Here is an 8227-nt window from a genome sequence, read left to right as displayed (position 1 = left end):
TCACCAATTACCGTAGTGTTTACCTCAGTTCCTATGAAAACAGTAAATATATGTCTAATGGTTCAGATTAGAAATACAAATGTTATAATTTGATAAAATTTGAGTAATGTAAAAATAAAAGTCAGAAACACCTGAAATAAAACCATTTAAAATGTAAATACCCCAATTAACATTTTGCAATGTCTTTAAAAAATGTGTTTAACATTTCCTGTGATCAAAAAGAATATTTTTCCCATAAACTGTAAAAAATTTCAGATGCTAGAATTTCAAGATTAACAGCTTTTAATATTATGAACAAAGGGTTCTTCAAAATAAAAATTCTGAAGAACCTGCAATTAGGCAACTTAATCCTAAATATAATTATTGAAAAACCAAAATGAGTACAAGGCTATTTTCTACTTGCTTCACTACCCAAACTGGTAACTTTTATGCTTAAAAAGAAAAAAAGACAGCATGTAAAACTTGTGGTTGAAATAATGATTTCAAAATCCCACAAAATTAGAACAAGAAAAATTCAGAGTAAACCATTTAAGTTGAGAAAATAATAAAGAACATAAAACTGTTCATTAAAGTATATTTAAAATTTCACATTGTAATCACAAATTAACGGTTATTTGCAAATCATAACATCAAAAAAACAGCTACTACTAATACTTATTAAACTTTCTGTGCAAAAAAACTATGCTAAATTCTTTACTTATTTATTCATCCAAAATACTTAAAGAAGAATATTGTCATCACCTGCATTTACAGTGAGAGAAAATTAGGACCTAGAGAAGTTGTTTTAAGGTCAACCTCCAAAGAATTATTGGACAAAGAAAACAGCAGTAATGACTCCTAAATCTGTTCTTTTTCATATGGAAACAAATTCCCTTTTAGTTCATATTTAAAGAAAACACATTGGTCTTAATTTTACAAATTCACCTTTCACCTGAGTATCATCCTTGGCCTTGTACTCAGTGCTCTTAATGGCCAATTCCACACCATAACCAGAGAGATGAACTGGCTCCCTTCTGGGATTCTGCAGATAAAGCAAGTATTCCATCATTACTACCTAGCTTGTTATAAGCCAGGTGCAGTGGCACACGCCTGTAATTCTAGCAACTCGGGAAGCTAAAGCAGGAAGATAGTAAATTGGAGAGCAGCCTCAGCAACTTAGCAAGACCCTTCTCAAATAAAAATTTAAAAGGCTGGTGATATAGCTCAGTGGTAGAGTGGTAGAGTTCAACCCCCAGTACATCCCCCCCCAAAAAAAAAAGTTTGTTATGTGTCACAGCACACTTGACTGTACATCATTAACATTGCATCTATTAGATATCACTTAAGATCATGTACTTAAAATATCTTTAGCTTATTTTTTTAAGGATATTAACTGTGTGTTCAAGAGAGTTTGCAACATACCAACATTAATAAAAGCACTTATCTACCATTAAAATATTGATTCTATTTTTGGAAAAAAAATCAATTACAACTTTATGTTTCTCCAGAAAATCCTAGCCTCCTTTACATATTGCATCTCCAGGACTGTGAGAATTAAAATTCCAATGTAGAAGCAAAAATCAGATGAATGGACAGTTGAAAGGGCAAAGATTCTAAACCATGTGAGAAAATGGAGAATGAAAACAAGTAGCTCTAGAACCTACATACAGAGCAGGGTTGAAAACTGGTGAGGTCTCAAACCCAGAAGGGCTTTGTTAGTACCATATGTGTATATGTATGTTTTTTACTGAATTTTTTTTCTTTATGGTAATGGGAATGAATTCAAGGGCATGCAACCACTGAGCCACATCCTTAGCCCTATTTTGTATTTTATCTAGAGACAGCATCTCACTGAGTTTAGTTTAGCGCCTTGCTTTTTGCTGAGGCTGGCTTTGAAGTGGAGATCCTCCTGCCTCAGCCTCCTGAGCCGCTGGGATTACAGGCATGCACCACAACACCCGGCCTTTTTTTTTTTTTTTTTTTACTAAATTTAAATACTTCTGGCAGGGCATGAGCTAACAAAATGCCACAGGCTCACCACCATCCTAATAAATGATGGTCCTTTTAAACTTGTTTTGTTTTGTTTTGTACTAAGGTTTGAACATAGGACATTGCACAGGGCTATGTAAGCCCTGAGTTACATCCCCAGCTCTTTTTATTTCATTTTGAAACAAGGTCTTACTAAGTTGCACAAGCTAGCCTCAAACTTGAAATCCTCCTGCCCAACCTCCACATAAGCTAGGATTATAGGCTTGCAGAACCATGCCTGGCCCCTTAAGACATTTAACTTTCAAAACCAACAAGGGTCTAGCAAGAAGAAAGAGGGAGAAAAGTTGTTTAAAACTCGACTTTGATAAAATTTGTTTCTGCTCATTTAAATTTTCATTTAAAATTTTATTTTACTTGTACAGATTTAGCACCCAATGTTCACCAAACTCATCATTATACACAAACCTTGAAGGCTAACAATCTTAACATAAAAATATTTTAAATGCTAAATGTTACAAAAAGCTTAATTTTAAATCAATTCTGCCTGATTTCACCTCTTTAGAAATCTTCCTTTTCCTACAAATGAAAAGGTGCCTAAAAGGAAAATAAAAAAGGTATGTAAAGGAACTGAATTCAAGAATCAATTTCATAGTATGACAGCCATATTAAATTTAACAAAGATTATTTACATGATTAATTGTGAAATAAAATGCACACTTTATTAAGCCACTTTTTTAGTAAAATTGTTTTATATTTCTTCAAAAAGGTAAGCCAGGCAATGTCTATGCACAAATAATAGATCTGATAAAAATTATTTGATTTTTCAAAAAGAAGTTCAAATAACTAAATTATTTTTAAAATATTTTTTTAGTTGCAGATGAACACAAAACCTTTATTTTGTTTATTTATTTTTATGTGGTGCTGAGGATTGAACCCAGTGTCTCACATGTGTTAAGCAAGCAAGCACTCTACCTGTGAGCCACAACCCCAGCTCCTAAGTTATTTCATAAAAAGGGAAATTATGAGCTTATGTTCTAAGGTCATGGAAGGCAAATTAATATACAAAAATTAAAAAATAATTCAATACTTACAGATAAATAATGTCTGAATACATAATTGATTTTGCCTAAATTGCTTTTTGATATAAGTTGTTGGTGGAAATTAGAAAAGTTCTCATAGCCAATTTCAGAGTAGAAAATCACCACTGGGCTTTCAGGATTGGATGAGGGATATCTGTGATCTCCTTTGAACAACAAAGGTTTGGGTCTGGAAATAAATATTGAAAGCTCAAAATTATCAAGTTAAAAAAGATTTTAAACATTAAAAAAGGTACAAAATGTAAAGTATAGCTAAATGACTTAAGTAAAGATTATAAGAATCTTTATATAAATGGTATCACAGTCTTAGTCTTCACTTGGTAAGAATATTGTAAGGTGCAAGCCTGACTTGTTCATGATTACAAAAAATAAAAATACATTATATAAATACTAACTATAAATACAAACACAGATTAATAATTGTACCAATTCCTAGAGAAGGGGTAAAGGCAAGAAAAATAATACATATCCAAATCTCTCAGTACTAACTCTGCAGGATATTTTTTACCATATAAAAATGATCATTCTTTTGTCTAAAAACCTAAGTACAAATACTGCAAAAAGCTTCAAAGTTGATGCCAATTATAGCAAGTCTCTCCTGTACCATTGCAACTATTACAGTCTTTCCACTAATGGATCTAACATTTCTGTTTCCTCACATGTTTTAAAATTTCTAAAAAAAAAAAAAATCCCTAAGGGTGATCATGATACTAATAGATCTTAATGTACTACCTACTAATCCCTACTATGATGCATTCAACAGAATGAAAAGACATATGAATGAAGTTGTTCATTGTAGCCTTTTTAGAAGAGCAAAAAGAAATAAAAACAAAAAATGGAAAAACCATCAGTAAGACATTTTTATAAAAGTTTTATGCCTGTGTTTAAAACACTGAGGTACACCTAAATGTACCAAATGGAAAGATGCCTCTTACCATGAAAAAAATCTAATAGGATAAATGCCAAATTATGAAAAATACTTATAGCCTCTCAGAAGAGGAGACACAATTGCTCTCTTTATAAAGGTCTGCATTATGCTTATAACAGATTAAAGTTTTTTAAAGAATTTTAAGTTATTAATTTTGTTTGCTCAAGAGAGCACCATTTTACTATGCAGCCATTCTTGAATGTTCTTGACTTGACCCTGAGCTACCTAGAACATACATTTTAATACAGTGGTTGTCACCTCACTAAGAGCACTAATGTCATTTGGTGGGCAGACACAGCTGGGCACACAATGTCCATAAGGAGAGTCACACCACCAAAAATGTCATTAGCATTCCTGATAGAGCAGACCTCCACTATATTATATTTACAGCAGCATTAGAGGAGGTACTGAGGGTTTGCTGCTACCGCCAGACAGCAAAGTAGGTATTCATTATTGCTGTTTATTACAGAAACCTAAACCTCTTTAGGCAAAGAAGCCAAATTTGGTGGGGTGGAGGTTGGTTTTGATTTTTTTTTTACAGTACCAGGGATCAAATCTATAGCCTTGTGCATAATAAACAAGAGCTCTACCACTGAGCTGTGCTATACCTCCAGACCAATTTCATTTTAAAATCAGGTTGCAATTATCTTTTACTTTGTCTTAAGCTTATAATATCATGAGAGATCATTATCATTAATACTATTACTTTAGGCACTAGATTTTATACACACAGTTTTCCTGCTAAGCTAATGACAATAAGTTAATATAGCTCAGACAGTAGTACTAAATCAACAGGAATATTTATACTGTTATTAGCTCCATTTTGAAGAGAGAATAGGAAAGATAGTACTTTGCTTCATTTTGCAAAATTATTTTAAGTGATGGAAACAAGATTCACATCCAGTAACTCTGGTTTCAGAATCCACACTATAAACTATTACACCTATAGACTATAAAATAGAAAAGAAAAATCAGAAGGAAGACTTAGTACAGGGAAAAAAACACACAAAAAAATGCATGACACTTAAATTAAAAAACACAAAATCTACCTCTCAGATGCTGTAAGTAGAAGAGTCTCCAAAGTATGAAAATCACAGGTCTTCTTTCCATGAACTGAAAAAAATGAATCACATCCTTCTGGTGGAGGCTCATTAGCTGCTATCTGTTGTAGAAGACAATATTGATAATTTTTTACAGCTTCTTACCAAAGTCAAGTTAAAAACATGTATGTTCTAAATATGTGATTAAATTATAAAAAGATATCACCAATAAAGGCAAAACTAACATCTACTCAACACCCACTCTGAGCCAGGCAAGTAAGAGGTTTCCAGGCCAGTGCTCTTCGTATACACTCAGTTCCTCCCACATCAGGAGGTAGGTGCTAGTAGTTCTCCAAAATAAATGTTAAAATTACATCTTGGAAGACATTGAAAGATATCTATGGAATGAATATAGAATGTAGCATGTAAAAAATGAAGCTCAAAATGTCAATTTTAAGTGCCAAGGTATAATTATGCTGTTCTAATTAAAGATAATATGTAAATTAACATTAAGCCCCTCACTGAATAGGAAGAATTACAGACTCTAAAAATTAATTGAGTAAAAAAAAAGCCCTTCAGATGGAAAGGAAAATTATATGCACTGCACAAAGATATTCAAGAACAAGGCTGAATGAGACATGAGTTTTTGTGTGGAGTGGGTGAAACACATTTAACACCAAAGGAATAAAAGAGACAATGAACTGCAACTTTAAGGAGAAGAACTCTGAAGAGTTGTATGACAGATAGGAAAAGGAAAAGATATAATGACAAGCCCTGGTTTGTACACTCGTATCATCTATGTAACATACTAATGTTAAGATGTCCTTTAAATAATAATGAAGAAGGAGTGATTCAAAATCCTTTTTATTACATCTATAATAGAAACATGCCTTGATGTTTTTGATTCACATACATGGTCAAATATTTATATTTTCTATTGTGTATAGTTATTTAAGTTTCCATACTAATCCACAAAACATTAAATTACTGTACCCTGTCAGAAAATAGATTTAGAGGTAAAAATATGTGTTATTTAAAAATTGTGTAATGACTATGGCTCTCAAAATATCAGTGGAAAACATACTTATGATTTGTCTTGAGAAAAATGTTACTTAATATTAAAACAACAGTTGCAAGATAATAATTGGAACAGCTCAGTGAAATTTCCCACAGGTGGTTAACAAGTCACAATATATAAATACCAATATAGCTGAGAAGGATATGAGTTGGTTACAAAATGCATTTATAACTTGAAGCTTTTAATTTAAATTTTTATTCTCTTCAAATCAAGTATCCCAGCCTGAAGAACTCTCCAAATCATTTGAGATAAGCTTATGCATATTAAATAAGAATATTTCCTGGAGGATCTAATGGATCAAGTTTATAGTGTCAATCAATTTTTTTTTCCAATTTGACTTTGAAGAGAATCTCAACATTGAAGCAAAACTGGTATAAATGAAAATGTAAATCTTAATATATAAAATTGAGATACATTAAGTTCCACTTCAAAATAGCCTTATAGCCTGGAAAAGAATAAACTGAAACAAAACAAAAGCTCAAAATTTTGATTAAAAAGTATCTCCTTCCCTGTTAATAATTATCTATTAATATGACTAATATACCATAAAACAATTTTAAGAAGGAAAGTTTATTTTTGCTTACATTTCAAAACTTTAAGTACATGGTTGGCAAACACCACTGCTTTGGGCTCAAGGTCAAATGGAAAATGTTGGCAAATGGTGGAGAAGAACATAGAGATTCAGGCTAATGGCGTTAACCTTTTTGATAAAATAACACTAAAAAATTTCAAACATTAAAAATAAGATAGACATATACATACACTATACACACAGAATCCCAAAGAAATGGTATTAAGATAAAAAGCAACTCTGCAAGACATATTATAATCAAAGGAACTAACAATGGAAATAAATAAAAATAGTAAAAGATACACAAGAAAAACATTTGGTCACATTTATATAAAATTATATTTGTTTATATAAATTTACTTATATTTACTTTTATAAGCTTCACTTCAAACTTCTCACCTCAGACTCTAAAATCAAGGGGGTTTGGAATAAAGTATTCCAAGCTTTGAAAATATATACTTACCAACCAAGACTGCTATGTCCAGCAAAGTTATGAATGGAACAAGGAATGACATGATCAGTGACATAATCAGACACAGAATGCAAAGGGTTGAATGTTTTATACTTTATGAAAAAGCTAGAGGGAAAAATGAAGAACAAACAGGGATCACATAAAAATAGAAAGAAGATCAAACAGTGATGAGCCACCTGACTGGTTACAAAGATGTAAGAGGGTCAACCAGTAGCTACAGGATGAAATGAACTTTGGAATATATAAAAATGCCCTGAAGTTTCTGAGAATTCTCTCTCAATGAGGAATTAATTAAAAACAATATTTATGCCCTAAAAAAACATGAGATGATTTAAGTGCCAGAGGAAAGAAACATTGCCCATGTATCAACTGAGGCTATGGAGATAGAAGGCAGTACAGAGTGCAGTGAGTGAGTGGAGGGCTACTGGCACTCTCTCAGAAGAATCCCAGAACTCCTCACTTTTTTCACTTCAGTCATGGTTTTCACATCTATTGGTAGATTGCTGGGTTTTGACATGTCCATCCCAAGTACAATATCAATAACCATTTTGCCATCTTTGTTTTTGCTCCAATTCTGCTGTATGTCACAGCTTTCTTCCTCAAATATCCTCAAGTCCATGTACAAAGGCTGGTTCTCCAATACAGATGCAAGTACACAGTCTGCTCTGATCAGCTACTGATGCACCAGGACCAACAACATCATGTCTTGACTAGCAAACAGTGCTGCAGGAACTTCCTCATCTCCAAACAGAGATACCAAAGAGGCACACATTGATAATGGCCCATGGGCAGAATGCTGATGTCACCAGCAGCAGAGTTGATGTCACGATATGCAGTACTCACACACACACAGTGATCACCTACCAGGGTCATCATCATAAGGCCTGTTCCTGGAAAATGGGGTGCATGGTGTTAGCCAAAGACCAATCACCAGACAATTCTACTTTTTTCAAAATACTAAGACCCCATCCATTCACAGTTTCTACTTCCTTGGTCAGAACAACTTCCTGTTCTCTCAACCCCAAACCTCAAACTGAGAGCATTTAGTTAGAAAATGTCAATATTTAATGCAC

At 32.8% G+C, this 8227-nt stretch overlaps 1 long non-coding RNA gene across 1 annotated transcript; it reads right to left on the bottom strand.

Annotated features, from left to right (window-relative positions):
• Positions 1–13: 13 nt before the first annotated feature.
• Positions 14–3130, bottom strand: LOC308633739. Its single transcript, XR_014018857.1, has 3 exons — positions 3060–3130; positions 925–1021; positions 14–31 (listed from the first exon to the last, which is right to left on the bottom strand). It is a non-coding gene; the product is annotated as an uncharacterized lncRNA (long non-coding RNA).
• Between the last annotated feature and the right edge of the window lie 5097 nt (positions 3131–8227).

This window comes from Spermophilus citellus, assembly GCF_964194105.1.
Source record: "Spermophilus citellus genome assembly, chromosome: 14".
Classification (NCBI taxonomy): Eukaryota; Metazoa; Chordata; class Mammalia; order Rodentia; family Sciuridae; genus Spermophilus; species Spermophilus citellus.
Note: the sequence above shows the minus strand (reverse complement) of the source record. Positions and strands in the feature narration are given on the sequence as shown.